The 26421-nt window shown below is 47.8% G+C and overlaps 1 protein-coding gene across 1 annotated transcript in view; it reads left to right on the top strand.

Annotated features, from left to right (window-relative positions):
• Window positions 1-26421, top strand: part of SYCP2 (synaptonemal complex protein 2) — a 2578701-nt gene that overhangs the window by 1247067 nt on the left and 1305213 nt on the right. The gene's annotated exons all lie outside the window — the stretch shown is intronic.

The following is a 26421-nucleotide window of genomic DNA, read 5'->3' as shown; positions in this document are numbered from 1 at the left end:
GATTTTTGTACCATCTCCATCTTATTCTCTTTAGAAGCATCTACATTCCCAGTCTCAGCATTAGCATATATTTATGTATTTATTTATTTTATTTATTAATTGCCTTTTGGTTACTGGGAAGGTCCGGGTGGGCAAAAAAAAAAAACTAAACTAAACTTTTCAGCAGGGAACTGTGAGAAAAGCATCATAAACAGAGAAAAGAACATACAATTAGTTGTATTAATACAGGATGTGAAACAAATAATACAGAGAAGCTATTCAGTATGTTATAGTAATTAATAAATAAATAACATTAAGAATTTACTTCATTTGCCTTAATTCAGAAACAACACTTTAGGATGTGCAAACAGAAATTTTATTTACAGTGTTGGGAGACAATCTTCATAGCAGTTGGTAAACCAGTCTCTCTGAACAAAGGAATCTTTTATACACTTGCTTATCATTTTAACCATGCAGAGTTTTTATGTTTACAATACTTGTAGCAAATCAATGACTTTAGAAATGTTTTCACTCCTCGTGATTCTCGCATTGGATTCATGTAAACACCTTCTTTTACATGACCCATTTGCTCCAAGGGTCTTAATTTTTGACCTTGGATATTTCAAACCTTCCCTAGCAACAACACCCTCCTAGCCTGGAGGAGTCAGGCTAACAAATTCCTTTTATACTAGTTAACATGCCGCTAACATGCCTCTGCTCCTTCAACACTTACTTTTCCTTATTACATATTAAACTATTCCCACACCCCTGCATACAAATTATATTTGTTTTTTAACAATCATATTATAGAATCATCAGTGAAACTGAAATTAATATACATTTTAATAACTGATCTTGTCCCATAACAGTTTTGCCCCTTTCACGCTATCAGTGTCATATAATGGTTCCCTATCAGAAGCCTGAAACACTATGAGCCTGAAAATCAAAATCCTGAAAACTATAGACTGAAAGTTCAAAATCCTGAAAACACAAATAATGCTAATATGTCACTATAAAGACACTAATATCTACCAACTGACCCTGACCCTAACCCTAAGGTCTGTCACTATCGCACACTCACCTGACCCGCGCCCTAACCCTAACTCACTTAAACCGCCCCAACCCCAATATTTGTCACTATTGCATACATGCCTAACCTGCGCCCTAACCCTAACTCACTTAAACCGCCCCTAACCCTAACATAAAACCAATCAAGACACTTACCTGAACCCAACGCATGACCCAACACCACAGGGCTAACAATAGCAAAGCCACAATGATGTCAGTATGTCCATTTTGTGTTTTCAGGATTTTGAGTTTCAGTATTTTGGGCTTTCAGGATTTTGGGCTTTCAGTCTATAGTTTTCAGGATTTTGATTTTCAGGCTTATAGTGTTTCAGGCTTCTGATAGGGAACCCATATAATACATGTAATTATATTTTTATTTTGCTTAACTTGATAAAATAAGCTTCAGCATCATAATAATCAATGATCTGAAGTAGGCAGACTTCATTTGTCTGCAACCTGTGGGTATCGGATCCGACCTCAGATCCGAGCCGGCATTTCAAAAGCTTAGGCTCCGAGCTCCTAGCTCCTCCCTCTTACCCATAACCCCTTGCCAATCCCTGACTGACCTCAGATTTCGTTTGCCGCTTTCAAGTTGCGACGGATTCCTTGAGCTCCTAGTGCAGATAAGTTTTCTGACAGGAACATTTTGAAAAACTTTAACTTTTTTAATTTAATTAGTTAGAAGTGTTTGTGTTAGGCTTTCCTCTCTCTATTTTTTTAATTTTTTCTCGGGTTTTGCGTAGTTTGTGTGTGTGTGTGTGTTTTAGGCCTGTTAGGGCTTAACATGTCTGAAGCCCATAAGGCAGTATTCTCTAAATGTACCGAGTGTGGCCATAAGCTGTCCCCAGCGGATGGCCACACTCGGTGCGTTAAATGCTTGGGGGTTGAACACCTGTCTTCTGGTTGTACCATTTGTGCAGGGTTCAACCCCCGAGCTTTGAGGGAGCGGAGGTCGAAGCTGGTTCTGGCGGGACTTCTCCCTCCAGATACCGCTTCGGCTTCTGCCCCTTCTACACAGCAAACAGTTGCTGTGGGCTCTCCTCCACCGGCTGGGACTCAACCTCCCTCTAAGATGCCGGAGGAGAGAGAGTCTTCTAGGGAGCGAGAAAAGAAGGAGAGGCACAGGGAGAGGCACCACAAACGGAGAGCTGAAACTTCCAGTTCGGCTCCTCCATCCAAGCGGGCCTCTCCTGTGCCTTCTAGCTTCCCTCCTCCTCGGCTCCACTCCCCTCGGTTTTCTCCTGGGCCCGAGGAGGAGGAGGCTAGCCCTTCAGCGAGGTCCCCAAGGCGGCTCTCTAGATCCGCTTCGGTGGCCTCGACCAGATCCACTTTTTCCATGAGTGAAGCAGACATGGACCGGATGATGAGGAAATTCATCCAGGCCCAAATGCAAATGGGAGTGCTCCTAGCCCCCCCCCATCCGGGAGGGGCTTCGACCCCTTTTTTCGCCCCTTTGGCTCCTTCTCCGAACCAAACCATGGGTTCGGAGCTGTCGGCGCCGGGCAGAGTTGGATCCGGGGGTTGGTCGGATCCGATAGGTCGGCGCACCTCGGATCCGTCCCATCCCTTGAGTGGTTCGGGTACTTCGGACCCGACCTCTCGGAGCCGAGGACCGAGCCTCGGATCCGAGGGAGCTGGTGTGTCTTCGGCTCCGTCTAGGTTGGAGCACACGGTCTCGGATCCGACGGTCTCGGCTCCGCCCGATCCGCAAGGCCGGATCCGAGTGGGGGCCGGCTCTCGGGGTTTAGAGAAGCTGGCTCCCCCTCGGCCTTCGACGTAGTGGAAAGGGCACTGTTGAGGACTTCTGGACCCCCGGTCCCTGCCACGGCTCCATCCCGCACTCCCTTGCAGTTGGGCCAGGCCCCCACCAGCCGGTCCCAGGGACAGCCCGCCTCGATGTCCCAAGTAGTTCCCTTGGAACATCCAGCTGCGGAAGAGTACTCCTCGGACAGCCCCCCCGAAGAAGTACCTCAGAAGCGTAAGTGCAAAAGGAGGCACATGGACTCCCCGAGTCCGCATCAAGACACAGACCTGGATGAAGGGGAAGGCTCCCCAAGGTCACCCCCTGAGGTCGTCTCATTTGGAGACATTATGGAAATGTTGAGGATCGGGGAGGGTGGTCTGCCCCCAAGGCCTCCTCAGACGAGTCTGTGTTCTTGGAGGCATTCGAGGTGGGCCCATCTACCTCTTGGGTGTCCCCTCCTGCCGATCCTCTGGTGGACCTTATATCCATCAGAGCGTGGAAGGATCCGGACACCGTTGAGCCTATACCCAAGCGTCCTGACCGTATCCTTTCCCCTCCGGCAGACCGCATTCACTGGAGCAAAGGCCCCCCAGTAGATGCCATGATGATGGCTGCAGCCACTAAGAGGGAATTGGCCCAGGAGAGTCCCTCTATGCATCCTCCGGGCAGGGAGTCCCGCTTGATGGATCGCATTGGGAAGCGAGTTTTCAGTTCAGCAACCTTCTCTTTGAGAGCGCTGAACTACATGGCACACGTCATCAGGATGCAGCGGGATCTGATTAAAGAATACGCTGCATCTCCCCCAGAGTCCATGTCGGGTGAGGATAAGCAGGTATACTCCACCCGAATGGCCACTCTTAGAGCAGTTTCTAACACATCTATGCAGCTACTTTCTCACGCTACCGAGGGAGCCGCTAGAGCCAGCGGAGCAGGCCTAGTCATGAGGTGGCAGGCCTGGCTCCGCCACTGTGATTTCGCAGAGCCCTTCAAGGCGACTTTCGCGAATGCCCCCTTCGATGGTTCTGCTTTGTTTGGCAAAACTGTTCGCGAAACATTAGTCCAGAGCGAGAAGGACGGGAAGACGCTGTCTGCCGTCGGAGTCCGCTTCTCAGCTCCCCAGAGGTCCTTCTCGAAGAACCAAAAGGGACAGAAGAAGATGTGGTTCCGGAAGTCGCAGCAGTCCCAACCTGCTCCGGATAACCAGTCCTTCCGTGGCAGAGGAGGACAGGGAGGTCGCCGTCCTAGAGGCAGAGGGGCTCCTAGCAACTTTGGGTCCAGAGAACCCTTCTCTGATAGACCCACGCAGCAGCCCTGAAGGGTTGCCCGGCTGTCCGTCTCTGGAGGCAGTCGGGGGGCGTTTTTCGAGGCACCTAACTTCTTGGGAGTCCATCACAACAGACCGTTGGGTGCTTCGCGTGATATCCAGAGGTTATACAATTCCCCTATACAAAGTTCCCAGATCTTGCAGCCTCCCAGATGTTCCACCCGACCAAAGGGAGGCAGCAGCTATCGAAATCGGACAGCTGCTAGGAAAAAGAGCTATCCAGTGCGTCCCCCCAGATCAAACCGGGTCAGGGTTTTACTCCAGGTTCTTTTTAGTGCCAAAGAAAACGGGGGACTTAAGACCGATCTTAGATCTTTCCCTGCTGAACCTGTCAGTAACCAAGCAAAAGTTCCGGATGGTCACCCTTCAATCTATACTCCCCCTCTTGAGGGAGAACGACTGGATGTGCTCCATCGACCTCAAGGATGCGTACTACCACATTCGCATGGACAGACGGTCCAGGAGGTTTCTTCGCTTCCGGCTGGGAGCCAGTCATTATCAATTCAGGGTCCTTCCCTTTGGTCTCACCTCAGCCCCCAGGGTGTTCACCAAGGTTCTAGCTGTTGTAGCGGCCCACCTGAGGCTCCAGGGATTACAGGTCTTTCCGTACCTGGACGACTGGCTCCTAACGGCATCATCAAGGCATCTTCTGTGCTCAGCCAGGGACTACTTCCTTCGTATAGCCCCAAGGCTGGGCATCACTGTCAACTGGGAGAAATCTTTACTACACCCCACACAAGTTATAGATTTCATAGGAGGAAGACTAAACACCAGGTCAATGCGAGCCTTCCTCACCCCAGACAGAATTTCCAACCTGAAGTGTCATGTCGCAGCGGTCCTGCAACCATTTCCGACAGCAGCTTCGGTCCTGAGGGCCCTAGGTTCGATGGCGGCAGCTATCCCGCTTCTTATTCATGTGCGCCTACGCATGAGGGTTCTTCAATGGACCCTTCAAGTTCAGTGGTCCCCTCTCTGTTCCTCTCTCAACACTCCGATAGCGGTCAGCAAAGCATGCAAGGATTCCCTTCTTTGGTGGCTTCGATCCCCGGAGCCTCTGACAGGGAGACCTTTTTGTGCAGCATTTCCCCGAGCCACAGTGACCATGGACGCTTCTTGCCTCGGGTGGGGGGGGCATTCTGCGGGGAAGATTGTCCAAGGCACGTGGAACTCCACAGAGACTTTGTTGCATATAAACGTCCTGGAAATGAGGGCGGTGCTCCTAGCGTTGCAAGCACTTCACCACATTCTTCCTTCAGGGACTATTGCGATTCAGACAGACAACATGTCGGTAGTCTGGTACATCAACAAACAGGGAGGAACCAGGTCCTATCCCCTTTGTCGAGAGGCCATGAGAGTCTGGGAATGGGCAATTTCCGCCAAACGCTTTCTTGTAGCAACGCACATTCCAGGAAAATCCAACATCCTTGCGGACAAACTCAGTCGCACCATTCTTTCCCCTCACGAGTGGTCTCTCAATCCTCAGGTAGTGAAGAAGATTTTTACCGCTTGGGGCAACCCTGTTGCGATCTTTTTGCCTCTCACTCAAATGCCAAATGCGACAATTTCTTCGCTCTGCTTCCCCCACCAGGGGAATTCCCGAGAGATGCGCTGGTGCATGCTTGGCCTCCCGGTCTCCTTTATGCCTACCCTCCACTACCTCTAATGCAGAGGCTTCTGCAGAAAGCCAACAGTTTGGGGAGCAGAATGATTCTCATTGCCCCGTTCTGGCCTCGTCAACCCTGGTTCCCCTTTGTATGGTCTCACAAAGTGAATCCACCCTGGATTCTGGATCCGATTCTGGATCTCATCTCCCATCCTCTGGGAATTTCGGTCCCCAATCTACGCACCCTGAAATTGACAGCTTGGCTGCTCCAGTTCCATCCTTGATTAGGACTCCCGGTATCTCGTCACCGGTCAAGGCCATTCTAGTGGCAGCTCATAAACCTTCCACTAGGCAGGTTTATCGGAGTAAATGGAAGAGATTCTCTATTTGGGCGGTCCAGAAAAGTTTGGATCCTTTTTCAGCACCTATGTCGGCAGTGCTGGAAACAGACCTCTTTCATCAAGGGGCAAGTTCTTCCACGATTAAGGTACAATTGGCAGCCATCTCTCATTATCACATTGGTCATGAGACAGCTCCCCTCATGACGGCGAAATTGTGCAAAACCTTTCTTAAAGGGATTTTTTTGTTGAGGCCTCCAGTCAAAGACATTGTACTACCTTGGGACCTATCTTTAGTTCTGCAAGCCCTTACTGCTCCTCCCTTCGAGCCTGCAGCGTCTACAGACCTGAAGTACCTTTCCTGGAAGACTGCCTTCTTAGTAGCTATCACTTCAGCCAGAAGAGTGTCTGAACTTCAGGCTCTATGCGTCAAGCCGCCTTACCTTTCCTTCTTTCCAGATAGGGTGTGCCCAATCAACCAATCAATCAACTTACCTGTGTTTTTTCCCAAGTACTCAAACAAAGGAGAATACAAACTGCATTCCTTGGATGTTCATAGACAATTACGATTTTATATTCACAGAACAGCTGGTCACAGGCAATCAGATCAGCTGTTCGTCTCCTTTGCTAAATTTGCTTTGGGTAAAGCAGTTTCTAAAGTCACGCTATCGAGGTGGATTGCTAATTGTATTCTGCAGGCTTATGACACTTCAGGTAGACCTGCTCCTCAGAGGGTTACGGCTCATTCTACTAGGGCAGTCTCCACGTCAGCCGCCTTTAAGTCCCGTGTGCCATTGGATGATATCTGCGGCAGCCACTTGGGCCTCACCTCATACCTTTATTTCTCATTATAAGGTGGATGTTGTTTCCAGAGGAAGAGCATCCTTTGGCTGAGCGGTGCTGCGAAACATCCTTCCATGACGGCCCAAGATTCAGGTAGCTGGGGACTCTGTCCCACAGGTTGCAGACAAATGAAGTCTGCCTACTTCAGATTTAGAAGTTATGTACTCACCATAACGTTCCATCTGAGTAGGTGACTTCATTTGGATGCAACCGTCCCCCCCTCCATCCCCCTGACCTTTATACAGCGAGTATTTTTTTGCTTTGTTCAGGTACTGTTGTCAGTATTATATAGGCAAACTCAATCTGAGGTCAGTCAGGGATTGGCAAGGGGTTATGGGTAAGAGGGAGGAGCTAGGAGCTCGGAGCCTAAGCTTTTGAAATGCCGGCTCAGATCCGAGGTCGGATCCGATACCCACAGGTTGCATCCAAATGAAGTCACCTACTCAGATGGAACGTTATGGTGAGTACATAACTTCTAATTAAGTTGTCATTCTCGCCTTCATTCTTGCTGGATGGGTTCAGAGCTGATCCTTGGCTCTGACTCGGCCTATACTATAGCTCGAGAGCTATTTTTACCAGCTCGAGGCAGCCTTATATCCCACAATACCATGCACTAACTCCCCAGATCTCGTTTGCCACTTCACTGTGAGGTTGCGTTTTTACCGGCTCAGGTCAGTTAAGAACTTTTTGTGTAGTTTTTTTAGGTAAAAGGTTAGATTTCCCTATCTAATTATATTCCTTACTGTAGTACCTAATCCTTAAATCTTATTAGCTACAATTTTGTTAAGCCCTTCTCCCCCTTTTTAGTCAAACTTATAGACAGGCCTTCAGGCCTTAGCTCTTCTATAGTTTTTCCTATAGTTCCCCTTTTTAGTGTGTGAGTGATTGCTTTTTTTAGTCAGCCCTTTAACTTCTCCCCTTGTGTTAGAGTTTGAGTGTGAGTTGTGAGTGCTGACTGTGTTGACTCTTAGTGTCCACCATAATGTCTAAAGACACTAAGATTTCAGGATTCAAGAGGTGTGACTCGTGCTGTCAGAAGATGTCTCTGACAGACGGTCACGCTTCTTGTGTTTATTGTTTAGGACCCTTGCACCTGCAGGACTCTTGTTCCGTTTGTCACGGATTTAGTTCAAGAGTCCTGCAGGAGCACCGTAATAAGTTGATTTTGAGGGGCTTATTGAAGCCCGACGACTCCCCATCTAAGTCTGGCTCGGGGAAGTTGCCCAAGCCCGCCAAACCCTCGGCTCCAGCTTCTGAGTCGACGGCTGGCGGAACCGAAAGTGCTCCGACATCGGCTCCGGTCAGATCCGATGTGAGCAATACTTTGCCCGCTCCGAAACCCATTTCGGAGCCGACAACAGCACGCAAGCGCTCTAGATCGCCCACAGTAGAGTTCATTCGATCGGCTCCAAGATCGCCCTTACTGTCGGAGCGGAGTCATAGGACTCATTCTTCCAGGTCTTCCAGGCTGTCCGACCATGACATTGAGAGGGTGGTCAGTAGACTCCTCAAGTCCCAGGCACTGGCCCAAATAATTCAAAGCCCATCTCATCAGTCTGTGGCTCCCTCGGTACCACTTTCGATTCCTCTTCCGACTCTTCAGTTGAGTTCAGAGCCGGAGTTTGTCAGAACCGGGACCTTGCCCATGTCGGAGCCGATACTACCACCTTCGGCTCTGACATCGTTGGCTCCGACCTCTTCTCTGGTGCCGTCCGTGGAGAGGTCCGGGTGCCGGGACTCCATCATCGGCTCCGAGGGGGCGAGTGGCATCGGACCCTTGTCTGACCCCATTCTCCCTCTCGGAGCGTTGGCTCTGATTAGTTTGGCCCCGACATCATTCTGGGAGCCTTCTCTGTCAGCACCGGTGGTGGTCCTGGTATCCTCGGAGCCAGGGCTGTCTTCGGTGCCTGATAGGGGAGCCTTTGAGGTGATGAGGAGCGTGCTGGATCCGGTGTCCGCTCCAAGGTTGGTTCCTTCAGCTCCTCCCTCTACAGTGCCTGTTATGGTCTCTGGTCATCCTCTTGAAACTGATAGCAGAGATCCAAAGTGCAGGGTACCCACTTTGGGTGTCTCTTCCTCATCTGAGGCCTCCCCTGAAGTTTCAGGGGAACCCCCTAGGAAAAGAAAGTGCAAGAGGAAGCACATGGACTCCCCCAAGTCTCTCACTTTGGACACCGACTTGGATGAGTTGGAGGGTTCCCCAAGATCCCCCTCTGAGGATGTCTCCTTTTCAGACATCCTAGAGATCCTGAAACAGAGGGGGAATTGCTCCACCCTCAAACCCTCCGAGGACGAGTCAGTTTACCTTGACGCTTTTGGGTCTCGCCCTTCCACCTCCTGGGTGTCCCCTCCTTTCAACCCACTGATGGAAGTAGTGGCCAGAAAGGCGTGGGCAGCTCCTGACTCGATGGAACCTACCCCTAGGAGGCCTTCTAAATTTATTTCTGCTCCAGTAGACAAACCATTTCTGACCAAGGGTGTCTCGGTAGATGCTATGGTAGTAGCAGCTGCCACTAAGAAGGAATTAGCTGATCCTTCTGTACCTGTTCATCCTCCTAATAACAACTATAGGACTATGGACAGGTGCGGTAAGCAGACGTTTGCTTCAGCGACCTTTGCCATGAGGTCGCTGAACTATTTATGTCATTTCACCCGCCTTCAGAGAGATTTGCTCAAAGAACTGGGTGAAACCATACAGGATCCTTCTGCTGCGGGGTATCAGGACAAGATTAACTCCCAGCTGGCTACCCTGAATTCCATTGCCAACTCATCCATGCGGCTTATCTCTTATGCAGCCGATGGAGCGAGTAGGGCTGCAGGCACAGGTGTTGCACTGAGACGTCACGCCTGGATGCGACTCTGTAATTTTGCTGATCCCTTCAAGGCGTCCTTCACCAACACCCCCTTTGATGGTTCAGAGTTGTTTGGACCTCAGGTGAAGACTACCCTCACCAGGTGCGAGCAAGATGGTAAGACTCTCTCTGCCGTGGGAGTCCACTTTTCCACACCATCTAGACCATACCCTAAAGGTCAGAAGGGTGGAAAGATGTGGTTCTGCAAACCACAAGGAGTCGTGCCTGCCACACGTGGTGAACTTCCCCCAGAGGCAGAGGGGGGAACAATAATAGACGCCACCCCAGGGGCAGAGGGGGTCCACAGAACCAGGGTTCCAGGGAATCCTTCCCTGACCAACCCTTTCAGCATCCCTGAGAAGCTGCCCAACTGTCCACCTTCGGAGGCAGTCGAGGGAAGATTATCTCTGTACCCGGAAGCCTGGTAATCCCTCCCTCAAGACAAATGGGTACAGTCGATCATATCCGAGGGTTACAAAATCCCCTTCATTTCCCCTCCGATCCAGTCACCGAGACCCCTCCCAGACGTACCACCCGCACAAAGGGATCAGGCACAGCTAGAGATAAAAAAGCTGTTAGAAAAAAGAGTCATCCAGGCAGTCCCAGCAGACCAGCTAGGATCTGGAATTTACTCCAGGTTCTTTTTGCTAACAAAAAAGACAGGAGACTGGAGACCCATTTTGGACCTCAACAGACTGAACAAGTCTGTGCAGAAGACAAAATTTCGGATGGTAATGCTGCAGTCCATTCTGCCCTTCTTGGGCAGAGACAACTGGATATGCTCGTTAGACCTTCAGGACACGTACTATCATGTAAAGATACATAGGCGCTCCAGGAGGTTTCCCCGGTTCTGGCTGGGAGCCAGTCATTACCAATTCAGAGCCCTGCTCTTTGGTCTCACCACAGCCCCCCGGGTGTTCACCAAATGTTTGGCAGTGGTCACAGCTCATCTGAGACAGAAAGGATTCCAGGTGTTTCCATATTTAGACGACTGGCTTATTACCGCTACCACCAAGCAGCATGTTATCATAGCCAGGGATTACACCATGCATTTGCAACAAACTAGGTATTTCCATAAATTTCACAAAATCCTCCTTGTCGCCTTGTCAATGTATAAACTTCATAGGCGCCGTGTTAAACACCACAGAAATGTCTGCAACATTACCACCTCAGAGAGTGACAGACATACGGCGGAATGTTCAGTTTCTGTTTCAGTCCAACAGAATTCAAGTCAAGTTAGTACTGAAAACTTTAGGCCTCATGGCAGCGGCGATTCTCCTTCTCCCCTTAGCCCACTTCCACATGAGAATTCTCCAGTGGATGCTTTTTTCTCAGTGGTCCTTTCAACGGCTCCCAATGACTCACAACATTTTGATAACCCCAACTTGAAAAAAACACCTCTCCTGGTGGATGGTCTCCCCTCAACTTCTTCAGGGCAGACCCTTTGTTCTTCCCCCTCCAGTTGCCACGGTGACAACGGATGCCTCCCTGATCGGGTGGGGGGGGGGCACTATCAGGGCAGGACTGTCCAGGGCACATGGCAACAATTAGAATGCCACCTGCACATAAATGTCCTGGAGATGAGAGCAGTGCTTTTATCATTGCAAGCCCTTCAGGACTCTCTTCCCACGGGGACTATAGCAGTTCAAATGGACAATATGTCTGTAGTGTGGTACATAAACAAGCAGGGCGAAACAAAGTCCTACCCCCTATGTCGAGAAGCACTCAGACTTTGGCAGTGGGATATCTCCTCTCAGTGGTTTCTGATAGCAACGCACATCCCCTGGAGGTCCAACGTCATAGCGGACAGACTGAGCAGAACAATTCTCATGCCTCAGGAGTGGTCTCTAAATCAAGCGGTAACAGAGAGAATTTTCCAGAAGTGGGGCCAGCCTTGCTGCGACCTTTTCACAACACCTCAAAACAGCAAGTGCCTCGACTTCTTCACACTCTTCCCTCTACCAGGCCATCCCCCCAGAGACACTCTTGTCCACGATTGGCCTCGGGATCTTCTATACACTTTCCCCCCTTTCCGTTGATTCCACAGTTAATTTAGAAAGCAACCGCATTGAGATCCAAAATGATCCTCATTGCCCCGTACTGGCCTCAACAAGTATGGTTTCCGTTCCTGCACCGTCATCTACTGGAACAGCCCTGGCATCTGGAACCATTTCCAGACCTTTTGACCCATCTGACGGGCAAGCTGCACCAGTCTCTTCACTCCCTCAACCTCACAGCTTGGTTGCTCCACTTCCAACCTTAGCCAGGCTTCCCTTTATTTCTCTTCCTGTCCGTGATATCATTCTTGCCTCCCATAAGTCCAAAACTAGGAAGACTTATGCGAGTAAATGGAAACGTTTTTCATTCTGGGCAGAAGCTAGGTCCTTAGATCCTTTTAATGCACCAATTCATAAAGTTCTAGATTTTCTGGTGGAGCTTTTTCATTCAGGGTCGTCGTCGGCCACTATCAGAGTACAACTAGCGGCCATTGCCAATTTTCATGTAGGGCTCTCGGAAACCAATATTATGTCACATAAACTTTGTAAAGCTTTCCTCAAGGGCATCTTCTTGCTCAGACCTCCCATTAAGGATCCTCCTCCACAATGGGATCTAAATTTAGTGTTAACTTCATTAATTCTCCCTCCCTTTGAGCCTGCAGCTTCTTGTTCCCTCAAGCTTCTCTCTTGGAAAACTCTGTTTTTGGTGGCTATAACATCTGCCAGAAGGATGTCGGAACTTCAGGCCTTGTCTGTCCGTCCCCCTTATTTGGTTTTTCATAAAGACAGGGTAGCCGAACCATTCCTTCCTACCAAAAGTCTCGTCTGAATCAAATCTGAACCACACTATTGACTTGCCTGTTTTCTTCCCAAATTATTCAAACAGGGCTGAACAGAAACTACATTCCTTGGATGTTCATCGTCAACTGCGGTATTATCTAGATAGGACAAAACAATTCAGAAAGTCAGAACAGCTCTTCCTCTCTTATGCTGAAGGAAAGAAAGGACTTCCGGTATCAAAGGTAACTCTTTCCAGATGGTTAGCATCCATCATTACCTTTGTCTACGAGTTGAGACACAAACAACTTCCTTCAAGACCTAAGGCTCATTCAGCCAGGGCACTATCAACCTCAACAGCCTTTCAAGCAAGGTTACCATTAGATGCCATTTGTGCAGCAGCTACATGGGCTTCTCAACATACTTTTATTACCCATTACAAACTTGATACAGCCTCCAGAAATAGAGCTGACTTTGGTTACACCGTACTCAGGAGTCTGTTCCGTTGAGCCACCCAGGACCAAGGTGCTAGGGACGCTGTCCCATCCAGCAAGAATGAAGGCGAGAATGACAACTTAACATTGAGAAGTTATGTACCTACCATAACGTTCCATGTTAGTTGTCTTCTTCTTGCCTTCTTTCTTGCGTCCCTCCCTCCTGCCCCCTAGCCTGGACAGACTTGAAGGTCTTTGAGTCCTTCTCTTTCATGATACATAGTTATTCAGGATTATCTGTATCATGAGTATTACCAGCAGGAAGACCATATCTCTATATAAAGGCTTATTTTTTGGTAACAATAAAACTATACTATGTGTCAGCTGCCAACGAGATCTGGGGAGTTAGCGCATGGTATTGTGGGATATAGGGCTGCCTCGAGCTGGTAAAAATAGCTCTCGAGCTATAGTATAGGCTGAGTCGGAGCCGATGAACCCATCCAGCAAGAAAGAAGGCGAGAAGAAGACAACTAACATGGAACGTTATAGTAGGTACATAACTTCTTATTATCTACTGAGATAAAACTTTCACTGGCTGGTATGTGCAGTGGCATTTCGCATGCAGGTGACGTTAAACATTTTGTAATTACAGACTTCAAAATAGAAAATATTAAAATTATCGCAAATATAACAAAAAGTGCAATTACAATATCCTGGACTATGCCAGTTCCCAGGTTACCAAAAATACTGCCCAACCATTCAAAAAGTGTCCATTGTTTTGATGTGCTGTCCAAATCCTTGGCCATTTGCTCCATGAAATTTACCAGTTTTTCCTGTTCATCATGATAGTCACTAATATATGAACAACAACGACTCCCTGTAAGGGCACATGACCCCCCCCCCTTTTGTAGCAAGCATTATATCAAATGCCAATCAATTCTTTATCACCACAGTTCACATTTTAGTTATTTCTCGATTTGCCATCCTGATGTGATGCAAAGTTTTGTTGGCTACCTCCTGCAGAATTTGAGCAAGCATGATGATTTGTCCTTTGCACTCCATACCCAGGATTAAGGACCAAAAATACTTGCTCTGCCCAGTGGATTGCTCACTTATTTCTCAGTCTACTTGCTGGTGGATTTTTGAAACGCCGAATAGCAGGGGTAATATAGCCCACAAAGCAACATCCAGACCAGTTTCTAGACAACTAGGGGTGGCATGATCACTGTAGATGTAGTAACAGTCCCTTATCATGCCCATGCCACGCCCTCAGTCAAAAAGAGTTTAACATGCTTTCATGCCTGGTGTCATTACATTTGCTGATTTATAGGGTCTATATTAGATCAGCGAATGCTTAAAAAAGTGAACGCTGATTGATCGACCTTATGTAAGCGAAAGCTTACAATCTCGAACTGTCAGATCAGCAATTATTTTCCTAGGGAAATAAATCGCTGATCCAAAACACATACACACAACATAAGCACACCAAACAAACAGAAATACACACACATACACCTAAAATCTGACACCTAACCTTGCACTAAACTATGCACACACCACTAACTATCCACTTACCTTAACCCAAACCCTAAGGTCCATCACTATCGCACACTCACCTCACCCGCTCCCTATTCCTAACTTACCTAAACCCGCCCTAACCCTCACGTCCACACAATTGCACACATAACTAACCCGAGCCCTAACCCTAACTCACCTAACCCACCCTAACACTCACATCCACACAATCACACACTTACTTGAATCCGACCCGTAACTTTCCACCACAGCACTGAAAATACCGAAGCAACAGAAACAGACAACTAAATTCTTTCGCTAGGAAAAAATTCGGGTTTCTGTTGCTTCGATATTTTGAACATTTGCTTAAATAAGGTCGATCAATCAGCGTTCGCTTGTTTAAGCATTCGCTGATCTAATATAGACCCGATTTATACTGGTACAGTCCCACTTCTGGCATAACATGTGTCTCCATGATGTGTGGCCGCAAGTTGAAGAGACACAACCTATGAAAAATCAGTTACATTATGCCAGGTTAGACTGATGTTACTAAGATCTTTCTCAAATGACACCTATAATGCAGGGATGGGAATCATAGAAATGATGAGGTATATGTGAACATCTTGAGGCAATGTTACAACTGCCTTATGTACACAGACCACCCTCTCCTCTTCCCAACAAGCTCAAATATATGTGAGAGATGCAACTATATAGCCAAACTGGAGGCTGAGCTCTCTCAACATAGTACTGGCACAGATCAATCTGGAGGAGAAGGTAATCACACACACCACAAATCCAGTCTCACATAGACCTATCGCAACAGCAAACCAAACACATAAACACACAAAAACATACTCGGAGGCTCTAAATAAAAATCTGCCCAAGCAACAGAGACCTCCAAAGCAGACATCCAAGCAACTGCTACCCCACAACAATACCCACGTATCACAAAGTTCACAAAGTCAGTGTGCCACACAGTCACAGTCCTTAAGGCTAAACAACACACCTAATACACTTGCAATAGGTGACTCTGTTGTCAGACACACTGACGTCCCTCTCACCCGGCTGAACAAGGAGAAAGTCACTGTAAACTGCCTGTCGGGTGCCAGGATCTGCCACATAACACAAGCACTCAGGTCACTCCAAAGCAAGTACAAATATGACTCTGTCATTGTCCATGCTGGTGTGAATGACCTGAGACGTACCTCCCTGGATTACATGAAAAGAGACAAAGAGGAGCTCTCTGATCATGTGGCCCAGGCCGGTATGACCCTGACCTTGAGTAGCATCTTACCCTCACCAAGAATGATACCACAGTATAAAGACAAAATGATCAATTTCAACAATTGGCTAAAGTATTGGTGTCACTCAAAGGGGATCCAGTGTCTGTCAGCCTGGGATGACATGCTTGACAAGCCACGTTGCTTCACTAGGGACGGCTTGCACCTGTCACCCCTGGGTTTTCGAATACTGGCCAAGGCTCTTGCCACCCCCATAGTGCCTTTTTTAGGCAAGGCTCAAAAGACAAACCCACCTCCTTAGACAACACAAGGAAAAAGAAACTAGGGGTAATGCTGCTCAACGCCAGAAGTCTAAACCTCAAGATGCACTCACTCGAGGCTCTCCTCAGTATGGAGAATATTGATATCTGTGCAGTAACAGAAACCTGGTTCAAGGCTCATGAGAGCACCCCAGCACTACCAGGCTATACCTCATACCATGCTTTTCGGCCCCAAAACTCAGACCGAACCACAAGAGGAGGGGGAGTATCCATATTCATCAAAGATACCCATACCTCCAGGCTAGTGGCACTGCACGAAGCATCTGAGACCATCCATGTGCAACTAACAGTGGGCAAAACTGCCTTCCAGTTTGTAGCCTGCTACAGACCACCCTCCCAAACTCAGAAACCCCACTCGGCTTTCCTGAAGACACTGGAGCATATGAAGGTCTCTCCAAACACCATTATATTGGGTGACTTTAACTACCCAAACATAGACTGGGAGCACTACTCAAGCCCCAACACCCTAGCCCAACGGTTCCTAGAATTTATAAACTCAAATGCTATGGAACAACTGGTCACCACTCCCACAAGAGGGGAAAACATATTGGACCTGATCATCACCAACATGGGGACTCTATGTTCCATACCAGAGGTATACCCCACATTGGTAAGATCTGACCATAAACTAATCACTATGGACATCCATATCCCGTCCCCACCCCCAGCAAAGGAAACCACGGTCAAAAACTTTTCAAAAGCAAACTTCCCACTTCTAAAAAGGTGGAATCCTTCAAAGCCCCAGGGCCAGTGGAAAATACGGCCCAAACTGCAGAATCCTTTACAAACGCATTCTATGGATACCTACAGGAATGCATGGATTGTGCTATCCCAAATAAAACCAAGACTCACTCCTCCAAAGGCAGGAGACCTGTCTGGTGGACCCCAGCCATAAATACGCTGTACAACAGAATGAGGAAGCTACTACATGATAGAGAAAAATCCCTAAAAGGGAAGGCAACTCTGATCAGTACTAGCAAGAAACTACAATCCCTCATAAAATCATCTAAGGCTAGCTTCGAAAGAAAAATTGCACAAGACGCTAAAGATAATCACAAGGCTTTCTTTAGTTATGTCAGAAACCTGGGTGGAAACTCCCAGATATGCTCTGAGTTAGTGCAAAATGACAAAAAATACACTGAACCTACAGACATTTCCAACATTCTGGCAGACAGGTTCAGTGCAAACTTCTCCCCCCTCCCCCCAAATGAGCAAATGACTATCCCAACAGAGTGTAGCCTCCCTGACATCACAGATGCACAGGTGAGAGCTGCCCTCTCCAAAGCAAAAAACACAGCATCAGTGGGACCGGACAGTGTCCCAGGCTGCGTTTTACATGAGCTCCAAGAAGAACTGAACCCTCACTTAAAATCACTGTTCAGTCTCAGCCTTACAACAGGATATGTACCCAAAGAATGGCGTACAGCAACAGTGGTCCCACTCCATAAAGGTGGTGCCACAACGGACCTTGCCGATCTTGCCTCTTGAACCTGGTCAATTTCTTTGAAACAGTCACCAAGGCCATAGACGAAGGGAAGGTAGTCCACACAGCCTACCTTGACCTTGCAAAAGCCTTCGACACAATACCCCACTCGGGCATCATAAATAAGCTCACCAGCTTAAATATCAACCCCTGTGTCACAAGATGGGTTGCAGACTGGCTTAGGGATAGAACCCACATGGTCAGAATTGCAGGTGCCATGTCAGACTCTAAACCAGTTACAAGTGGCGTCCCACAAGGCTCAGTCCTGGGACCTCTGTTGTTCAGTATATATTTCTCTGAGGTACAGGCTAACACAGGAGGACTATGGCTGACAAAGTTTGCAGATGACTGCAAACTGGGGGGCATAATCGACTTGCCGGCTGACACAAGCATCCTCCAAAAAGGTCTCACAGAGATGGATAACTGGTGCCAGAGCCATGGCCTAAAGCTAAATGCCAAAAGGTGAATAGTCATCCCCTTTGGGAAAAACAAAGTGCCCACAAATTACCACATAGGTGGTAATCCATTAAGTACAGAAGAAGTAATTAGGGATTTGGGGACCCAAGTAGATTGCAATCTCTCCTTTGACAATCACATTGCCAGAGTGGTTAGAAAGACATTCTATATAGCCCACCTTATCACGAAGAGGTTCACATCTAGATCAAGAGAGGTCATTGTGCCTCTCTACTCATCACTCATCAGGCCCATAATTGAATACAGTGCCCCATTTGGGATGTACCTTACCCGACACCTGCTACAACTAGAAAGACCCCAAACGTACCTCACCAAGAGGATGAAGGGACTCAAACAGATGCCCTATGCAGTTAGGCTAAAGAAACTCCAGCTCTACTCAGTTGCTTACCGCCTACTCAGAAGCGATCTGTGCCTGACGTATAAAGCCATGTCCAACCTAGAATTAATGGACATGCTCCACCTCAAGAAATCCAAATCCATCAGAACTACATGCTCCAGTGACTTAAACCTCAGCACAGAAATAAATAGAACATGCTGGAGGGACAGATTCATATCCCAGAGGTTCCCCTCACTCTGGAACAGAATCCCAATCCATGTCAGACAGAGTCCCTCAGTGACCCTCTTCAAGAAGAATCTTGACGTTTGCATGGGAGATCGTAAATTTACCCCTGGGATGTCTTCTGTGTCACTGCTAGTCACTGCTAGACAGAGGCACGGTAAACTAACCTTAAATGGGCTATCTTCTGTAACCTACTATACAGAGGCACAGTCAACTAATCTAAGAAGGGTGGCGACAGCCAAACACACTCTGGCTAGGCTTGCAGATAGCCTAGTATCAACCTATGAACCAACCTATGAACCTATATTCAAGTCTATAGCATATTGATGAAGAACCAGCAAGAAACTATTTTTTCTCGACTAGTTTATAAGAGGAAACAGCAGCAAAAACAAAGCAAGGGTACCTGTTGTCACTGGATCATCATGGATTGCTACTGAAGTTGACTTCCTTCACTGGGCAGATGATTCACTTTTCTCACTTCAGTTTCCCTCTGTTGGCTGCTGTGATTCATCTGGGGTCCCCACATGACAGGTCTTCTTGCAATGAGATGAATGGATTCACGTTGGTAGTCTTGCACAGCGAACAACAGTCAGGGTTGTTAACAGCACCTGGAAAGGACCCTTCCACCTTGGTTCCAGGCAGTTCTTTCTCTGGAAAGTTTTTATGTAAACCCAGTAACCCGGCTGCAGTTGATGACAGGGCTGGTCAGGAGGTTTAGGTAGTGCTGCTTTTACTGTTCGATGGTATTGCTGCAAGGCAGAAATGAGGTTCCAACAATAAGAAATTGTAGCATTGTCTGACAAAGTTAAATCATCATTTCCCACGGGAGGGGTAGCTGGAAGGGCCATGGGTCTCCCCATTGTTTTATATGGACTCAACCTCTTGGTGGCATTCAGTGAGCCCCTCATACTCAATAATGCTAAGGGAAGGACTTCTGGCCACTTTAAGTTGGTTTCAGCACAGATCTTTTGAAATCTTATTTTTTAGGGTCCTGTTTACCCTTTTTACTAATCCAGATGACTGTGGATGGTTGGGACAATGAAGACTCAACTTAGTATTAAACATTTTCTTTTACTAAAAAATTGTTAAAATGTGTTCCCTGGTCACTATTGATAGCACCTGATATACCAAATCTCAGTATAAAATCATACACGAGTTTCTTGACAACTGTGACTGTGTCAGCTTTGTGACATAGGTAAGCTTCTACCCATGCTGAAAACATGCACACTACCACTAAAATAAATTGTAAGTTATGAGTCCTAGGCATCTGGATGAAATCCAGCTGCACATTAACAAAAGGTCCCCAGGGTGGAGGCAAACATGCAGTCTTAACGTTTGCATTCTTACTAACATTATACTCTTGACATATACCACAGTAGTTTACGTAGTGAAGTATCAAAGAGACATGAGGGGCATACCAACTTCAGGTAATTTGATTAAATAAAGCTGTCTTACCTGCATGGGCTGGTAGATGATATGCCCTTACCAAGTAAGGTAGCAAAGAGGCAGGCGCCACCAGTCGGCTGTTCGGATGTCGCCATATTCCATCAGAGGATTTAATACATCCATCTTCGTGCCACTTCTGAACTACTCCCTGTGATTCTTTAGCTTGAAAGGCTGACAAATGTTTAAAATCAAACACATCATTACTGTTGTAGTTTGTTATAGCTAATATACACAGATATTTGCAGCAATCTTCTACTGCTTGTTTAGCAGCTTGGTCTGGCAAATTATTGCCTTTTGTTACATCTATGCCTTTTTGATGTGCACAACATTTGATTACAGACAGCCTCTTAGATAGCAAAAGTGCATCTAACAATGATTTTATGTACCCTGAATTTTTAATTTGATTTCTCGAAAAGGTTAAAATCCCTCTCCGTTTCCAAAGTTGCCCAAAATCATGTATCACCCCAAAAGCATAATGGCTGAAACTATAAATATTGGCCATCTTGTCTATGGCTAACTCACAGGCTTTTTGCAGAGCCCATAATTCAGTTATTTGAGCAGAGTGAACACCCTCTAATCTTTGTTGCAACAATAATGTGTCTGGTGCAAATGGATATTTTTGCAGTCAGTCGTCCTCTTTGATGTCTTCCACAGGAGCCATCCACAAACAGGTTCAGGTCAGCATGGGTATACAAGTGTCCTTTAAGTCTTTCCTAGGAGAAAGCAAATAGTTAGTTACAGACACACACAATCATGCTCTTCACCATCCTCAGCAGTAGGTAACAGAGATGCAGGATTTAGAACGGGACAGCAAATCAGAAAAATAGATGGATCAGAAATAAGCGTAAATTCATATTTAGTTAGACGTGCAGTTAAGAGAGGCTGAGTTTTCATTTTAAGCAAAAGAGATGATACAGAATGAGGGACAGCTACTGTAAGATCATGTCCGAGTACCAGCAATTGTGCAAGATTAACTAGAATGGCAGCAGAGGCAACTGCCCTTAAACAGGGTGGAAAACCTTTTGCAAAAGAATCAAGTGCTGTGCTATAATAAGCTAATGGACGATAGCTGTCCCCATGTTTTTGTGCAAGCACTCCTTGAACAAATCCATTTCTTTTATGACAGAACAAAATAAAAGTTTTATCATAGTCTGTCTGGTAACCCTAAAGCTTGTTTCAAATTTTGAAATTAATTTTCTTTTTTACTATTCCAAAAGAAAGACTTTGGTGTATTCTGCTTTAAGAGATTTGTCAAAAGGTTTGGCAATTTCTGCGTAGTTAGGAGTACACTGTCTGCAGTATCCTGTCATACCTAGGAAGGATCTAAGCTGTCGCTAAGTAGTCAGACTTGGTGCCTTAGATATTGCATCAGTACAAGATGGTAGCACCTGCCTGCTACCCTGAGATATTAAATGACCAAGATAATGTACCTGAGGTGACCACAATTGTAGTTTCTCCTTCGACATCTTGTGTCCCTTTTTTGCAAGGATAGTCAGAAGATGCAGGATGTCCTGCTGACATTGCTGGTAATAATTTGATGCTATTAGTAAATCATCCACATATTGTACTAACACAGGCCCATCCAGAAATGTCACAATCTGAAGTAGTTAACTTCATTTTATCTGCAACCTGTTGGCATACAGATCTGTATCAGATCTGAGCCGGCAACTTGTTTTCTAGCATCTGCTCCAAGCTCTGAGTGCCTCCCCTTACCCATAATGCACTACCACCTCCTATCTTCCCCCAGATCTCGTTTGCCACGCCAGTAGTTTGCATCGTGGTCTCCTTTGCTTTGAGCTCAGGGATAGTAAGTGTTATTAATAGTTAATCACGTGTGTGTCTGAGTGATTTTTTTTTCCCTTCCTTCCCTTTTTTAGTGTGTCGCTTGTTCATCGGTTTAAAAAAAAAAGTTTTGTTAAATTTGGTAGAGTAGTTGTTAGGCCTGCCCTTCCCCTACCTGTGTTTGTGTGTGTTTTTTCTGGTAGGTAGTGTTTTGTTTTTGAGTGCAGGATCATGGCTGATCAGCCAAAATCTGTTTTCAAGAAATGTACAGAGTGTGGCCATAAGCTCTTCCCAGCTGATGATCATACTCTGTGTGTGATTTGCTTGGGAGTGGCACATTTGTCCACTCAATGTGCTATCTGCACCGGGTTCAATCCTAGGGCCCTCAAGGATCGGAAGGCCAAGTTAGTAGCCAAAGGCCTTCTCCCCACTTCCATGCTGGAATCTGCCATGGCCTCGGTATGTAGTGCTCAACCTCCCCCCCAGACAGGGACTCAAACTCCCTCTTTTTCTGGTGCTGGACCTAATAAAGACAAATCTACAGTCAGCATGGCTGACAAGGAAAAAGACAGAGAAAGGCACAAAGAGGATAGGGACAAGAGAAAGGACAGAACTCACAAGAGATCCCCAGACAGGGAGCTCTTTCTTAGGCCAATTTCTCCATGGCTCCGATCTCCTCGTTTCTCACCAGAGCCATTGGAACATTCGGACCTGAGGCCTTCCTCCCCATCATTGCGCAGACCAGCCAGATCTGAGTCGGTGGCCTCTTCGAGGTCGACTTGGAGTTTATTGGACTTGGACATGGATAGGATGATGCGGCGATTCATTCAGACCCAAATAAAGATGGGAGTCTTGCCAGGCCCCTCTCCCTCTAGAGAGGGAACCTCCATGCCTTTTTTCCACCCCATCTTTCCTTTCCCGATCCATGCTTCGGCTTCGGGGCTCTTGGATCTAAGGATTTTCGGAGCTGGTAGCTCAATGCCGATGGTTCCTCCCACCTCGACTCCAGCTGTTACCTTGAGTTCCTCGGATCAGATTAGATCGGATCTGAGTGACTCTCGGAGCCGCGGACAGGGAGTTGGACTCGAGGGAATGGATTCTTCGGCTCTGGCCTTTTCAGATCAGACCCGTTTCCTCAGACCTCAGGCTACCTTTGCTTCGGCTCCGGTCCCCACTTTGGATCCAGGGAGGGCGTCTTCCTTGCTGGGTGCCTAGGAGGTCTGCTCTCCCTTGGCCTTCAAAGTGGTGGAGAGGGTTCTCTCCCAGGGATTGAGACCCCAGCCCATCCCCTCGGATTCCACCCAGGTCCCACTGGATTTGGTGAAGACTCCCTTCATCCTGTCTCAGGGACAGCCCATGCCAGAGGATCCCCAGGTTAATTTCCCTGAGGAACCCCCTGCGGTTCACAAATCCTCTTCTGAGAGTCCCACTGAAGAGGGCCACCGTAAGCGCAAGTGCAAAAGGAGGCACTTGGACTCCCCTGAGTCCCTCACTACTTGGATGAAGGAGAAGGTTCCCCCAGGTCACCTCCCAAAGGCATCTCCTTCAGAGAAATCATGGAGATCCTCCGCCAGAGGGGAGGTTGGTCAGCCCCAAAACCTTCTGGGGATGAGTCAGTGTTCCTGGAGGCCTTTGGCATGGGCCCATCTACTTCCTGGGTGTCCCCACCAGCGGACCCCTTGGTGGACCTTATCACCACGTGGGCATAGAAGGAGCCTGACACCATAGAACCCATCCCCAAATGCCCTGACAAAATTTTATCACCCCCTTCCTACAGGCAACCTTGGTCAAAAGGAGCCCCAGTTGACACTATGTTGGTTGCAGCGGCTACCAAGAAGGAACTAGCACAGGATAGTTCCTCAGTCCACCCTCCAGACAAGGAGTCCAGGTTGGTGGATAGGTTTGGGAAGCGCGTCTATTCCTCAGCGAACTTTTCAATCCGTGCGCTGAACTATTTGGCACATGTGATCCGGCTTCAGCGAGACCTTGCTTCGGAATTCACTGACTCGCCTCCAGAGTCTTTATCCACTCTGCAGTCATTCTCAAACATGTCTATGTGGCTCCTTTCCCATGCCACGGAACAAGCAGCTAGAGTGGCTGGGATAGGCATAGCCATGAGGCGTCATGCCTGGCTCAGGTTGTGTCAGTTTGCGGACCCTTTCAAGGCATCGTTTATCAATGCTCCCTACGACAGTTCTTCCCTTTTTGGCAAGACAGTATGTGACACACTTGTCCAGAGCGTAAAGGACGGGAAGACTTTGTCTGCCATCTGGATCCGCTTCTCTAACCCTCAGTGGTCCTTCTCTAGGAATCACAGAGGGCAGAAGAAGATGTGGTTCTGAAAATCTCAGTTTTCCCGGGATTCTAATGACAGCTATTCCCCCAGAGGCAGAGGGGGACAGGATTGGCACCAACCCAGAGGTAGATGGGGTCCCAGGAATTTTGGGTCTAGGAAACCCTTTTCTGATAGACTCGGTCAGCAGCCCTGAGGGGTTGCCCGACTGCCCTACTCTGGAGGCAGTCAGGGGAAGATTGTCCTTACACCGAGCGGCATGGGAGTCCATTACGACAGATCACTGGGTGTTACAGATAATATCCAGAGGTTACACTATCTCATTTGTTGCCCCCCCCAAATATTCCAAAACACCTCCTGGATGTTCCACCTGCTCACAGGGTGGCTGCAGCTCTAGAGGTTTCAAAGTTCCTTCTCAAACGAGCCAGTGAACAGGTCCGCCCCGATCAGTCTGGATCAGGCGTCTACTCAAGGTTCTTTCTGGTGCCAAAAAAGATGGGGGACCTCAGGCCCATTCTAGACCTGTCAACATTGAACCTGTCTGTAGCCAAACAGAAATTCTGGATGATCACCCTACAGTCCATTCTACCTTTTGTCCGAGAGTGCGACTGGATGTGCTCGTTAGACGTCCAGGATGCTTACTACCACATCAAAATACACAGAAGCTCCAGGAGGTTTCTGCGCTTCCAGCTGGGAGCCAGTCATTTTCAGTTCAGAGCCCTACCCTTTGGTCTCACTACAGCCCCCAGGCTGTTCACCAAGGTAATGGCAGTTGTAGCAGCTCACCTGAGGATCCAGGGTATTCAGGTGTTTCCCTACCTGGACGACTGGATCTTCGCTGCGCGCAACAAGCATCACCTGTGTCTGGCTCGAGATTACTTCATTCGGTTGGCAGATCTACTGGGAATTACAGTCATTGTTCAGAAATCCCAATTGCAACCAGTACAAGTTCTAGACTTCATTGGGGCACGGCTAGACACTTTACAGAAGAAGGTATTCTTAACTTCAGACCGGATCTTACACCTCAGGTGCCACATAGCTCAGATAGCGAACTCCAAGTCTCTAAAGGCGAGCGAGGTTCTCCGGGCTCTGGGCTCCATGGCTGCCTCCATATCGATTCTCCTTTGTGCACGCCTTCATATGCGGGTTCTTCAATGGACTCTGGCTGTTCAATGGTCTTGGCTAGACCTGCCCATGGAATTTCTGATCAGGATCAGTCACTTCTGCAGGACATCTCTTCTTTGGTGGTTAAGTTCAGCGGAGATATCAGAAGGACGCCCCTTTGCGTCATCTCCAGTCCAAGCCACAGTGACCACGGATGCCTCCCAACTCGAGTGGGGGGGAGACACTGTTTGGGAAGGACAATCCAAGGCACATGGTCCCAGTCAGAGACCAAGTTGCACATAAATATTCTAGAGATGAGGACAGTGCTTTTAGTGTTGGAAGCTTTTCACACTGTCCTTCCTCTCAGATTGATTGCAATTCAGTCAGACAACATGTCGGTTGTCTGGTATGTCAACAAGCAGGGGGGAACCAGATCCTACCCCCTATGTCGCGAGGCCATGAGAGTGTGGGAATCAGCGATCTCCACCGGTCAGTTTCTGTTAACAATGCACATCCTGGGGCGCTCCAACATTTAGGCAGACAGATTGAGACGGGCTATTCTGATGCCGTATGAGTGGTCTCTGAAACAGTCAGTAGCGGAGGAGATCTTCCATGCATGGGGGCAGCCTTGCTGCGATCTCTTCGTATTTCCGTCCAGTGCAAAGTGCAGCGAGTTCTTTGCTCTGATTCTTGCTCTGATTCCCTCACCAGCGGAAGTCCCCAGAGACGCTCTAGTCCATGCTTGGCCCCCTGGGCTTCTGTATGCTTATCCACCATTGCCACTCATTCCGAAGTTTCTTCAGAAAGCTTGCTGACTGCGGTGCAAAGTTATCCTCATTGTCCCATTCTGGCCTTGTCAGGTTTGGTTCCCATTCCTTTGGTCTCATCTCTTAGCTCCCCTGTGGGTTTTGGATCCCTGCCCAGATCTAATCTCCCATCCGTCGGGGGCCCGTCGGCCTGATCTGGGCAGCCTCAAGCTGACAGCTTGGTTGCTCCAGTTCCGTTGATTGCCAGGACTCCCAGTCTTTCATCCCAGGTAAAATCCATTCTGGTGGCTTCTCTTAAAGATTCCACTAGGAAACTTTATCGCAATAAATGGAAGCACTTTTCTATTTGGGCCTCACAGAGAAAACTAGATCCCTTTACAGCCCCTGTTCCAGCGGTGTTGGATTTCTTGTCTGGAATTTTTCAGCAAGGAGCTACTTCCTCCACAGTGAAAGTACAATTGGCAGCCATTTCTAATTT

The sequence above is a fragment of the Protopterus annectens genome, chromosome 12.part0 (assembly GCF_019279795.1).
Source record: "Protopterus annectens isolate FY-2018-M chromosome 12.part0, PAN1.0, whole genome shotgun sequence".
Lineage (NCBI taxonomy): Eukaryota > Metazoa > Chordata > Ceratodontiformes > Protopteridae > Protopterus > Protopterus annectens.
Note: the sequence above shows the minus strand (reverse complement) of the source record. Positions and strands in the feature narration are given on the sequence as shown.